The sequence below is a fragment of the Olea europaea genome, unplaced genomic scaffold (assembly GCF_002742605.1).
Source record: "Olea europaea var. sylvestris unplaced genomic scaffold, O_europaea_v1 scaffold1374, whole genome shotgun sequence".
NCBI classification, from domain to species: domain Eukaryota; kingdom Viridiplantae; phylum Streptophyta; class Magnoliopsida; order Lamiales; family Oleaceae; genus Olea; species Olea europaea.
Window position 1 is genome coordinate 194,159 of NW_019231251.1, and position 2,801 is coordinate 196,959.

Here is a 2,801-nt window from a genome sequence, read left to right on the forward strand (position 1 = left end):
GGGGGGGGGTGTAGGCTCAAAAATAAGGGTGACATGTCGTATTGCAATTGGACAATTTGAAAAATTACAACAAAAAATATTCAATTATTTGTCGTTACCTCTGCTGCCTTTTCCTCTGTTTTTAACCCCGACTAATTGGTTTTATACATTCCCCAATATTTCTTGCAGGCATTGGAGAAATTGGCTTTTGCCATGTAGAAATGTATTTCCATATTGTTTCTTAAAATAATTTGAAAATTGTACCAACGAGTACACAATAATACACATAGAATGATTGTCATTTGAGTAGTGGATGGAAATGTGGATGCGAGAAGAATGCGATGATGGAGTAACTTACAAATCTTAGTCTTGACTTACAATTTTGTGGACGAATGTGCGGAACAATTAGGTTTGACCACAGACAAAATCATGGGCTTGATAATGACACACGCCCAATTTATTTTCTTTATATAAATTTGTTACTTTTTAAGTCTAAGCAAAGATTTTTTTATCAAATGCAAACAAATTCCATGCCGTACTTTCGACCAATCCGTGATTCTTCATGTTCACATGATTGTTTGGTTTGTACATATGAACTATTTATAAACATGTTTTGCGCGGGTTCGTCGTTAACAATTAAAAAAGGATCAGACGATTGTGTATGAGACAAACCTCTTGAGACAAAGTCCCAAAAAGGGGTGTTCTTTATTGGCGATGACTTTACAATCGGAAAGTAAAAACAGAATGCCTCCAAGGGGCGCAAGCACAAGAGTTACTGAAAGAAGTGTTTAAATCTAAACTAAGAAATTTAAAGTTACATGTTCTCTGTTCGAGAGTTTTTGATTCGGGGTCTCTTAGCTCTATGTCTTTTCTTCCTTTTATACTTCCTGGATGATCTCTTTGTGATCAACCGCCTAAAAACTGCTTGATCGTTCTATAACTGTCCACTTTCCTCGTAATGGCCAACTTGTCATGGAACTGCCTTTTCTAACTGCTGCCATTACTCTTTGTCGTTCAACCGTCTTCAATTGAATTCCTTGAATCGTGGAACGTGATAGAGCTGCTTGATAATCGTTTTGATAACTGCGCTTCTTGATAACCAGAACACTTTATATTTACTAAGACCTTGGGCGATTCGAAGGTTTGGGGGAGAATAGAGTAGCAGCTCTGGGCGATTGCATGGCACTCCATTCGCTCAGATCCTGGACGACTTGCAAGCTTGGGCCATGTTGTTACCGCGTTCATGGGCCTCCCTATTTGGGCCTTCATCCTGAATTGTCTGATTGGGTTTCGTTCTTTGGGCTATCTGATTTGGGGATCCTCCAATTGGGCTTCATTCCTTGGGCCGTTCTATTTGGGCTGAATTTTTATGTGTCAACAAAACATATAAATAATTTTTTATTTACACAATTTGAGAACTCATAAATATTATATGCTCATTCACCAATCATTTCTATCTATTCATTATTTAAAATCGATCATAAAAACTTCCCAAACATGCTCACCTTCTCAACTTTGTATTCCGTTTGAATGAAATGAAAACAGATTTTTATGTAGAATTTTGGCTAAGGAATATGAATACTTATGTTATGTTATGATTGCATATTAATGAGATGAAGTAAAGGACATCCCAATAGTCTAATTTATAGATGAAGAGAGGTTGTGAGTAAAGAGACATGCCTCAAAAACTCAACTACTTTTATTAATGGTTGCAAGCTTTGCTGTAGCTTCCCTGTCGCCTGTGCATCGCTTGAGCGTCAAAAACAGAAAGGTTGTCGTTCGGATGTCGCTCTAGCGATAGTCTTGTCGCGCACTCCTTGCTCGAGCTATAGGCGTGAGGTGAAGTTCGGTAAATGCCAGGCCAATTTTCCCTTTTTTATGAACCTTGGACCATAATTTGTGATTAATTCGAAATTGATTTTTGAAATTCCAAACATACCATATCGATCTACTTGACGAGTAGAATAAGTTAGTCTATTATTTCCATAATTTGAGTATCGGATCAAGTTCGAATATTTGTCCGAAGTTAAAACGAAAGTCATTTTACCATAATATTATGCTTAACCAATTCCAATAATCTCCCACATGAATGAAAATTCCACAATATGCAATGCACTATACAAATGATATGCACACTCTAACAAAAAGGAGAACATATGACAAGTTATAGTATCAAAACAAGGATCTTGTGATTTTGAACCTTAGTTGAATACAACAAATTTACTAGACTACTTGGTGAACACAATGTGTCGAACCATTCAACTGTCTGTATAAATCAAAACAACTATACCAACACCATAACTCATCTAACCACTTCGGTTCTTATGATTGTGTTCATTTTGGTCCTAAACAACTCTTGGTTTCATAAATACTTTAAGAGAATTTAAGCATCAAATTCTCGTAGAAGCAGCCCTACCTAGCACTTATATAAGCGATCTTCTATGGTATACATCTCTTGTCTACTTCCAAGATATGGGAATCATTAAAAATATACACTCATCCTTATACACTTTTTTATTCTAGCACTTAGGAATGAGAGTAAGCGCTTTGCCCTGAGTATTTCATAACTTAGTTGTCCCATTGAACTATGATTCGGGATCTCCAATCTATAAAATTGGGTTTCCTATATGGTGATTCGATTCTATACGATATGCTTTAGGCCTATTCCGCTCGAAAGATGTTATAGTTGATCTCTTGTAAGTCATTTTGTCAAAAGATCCGCTAAGTTTTCGTTTGATCTAACATAGTAAATCAAAATTATACGATTTGATATCAATTGTTTAATGGTATTATGTCTTCGACAAATATTTCAAGATTTACCA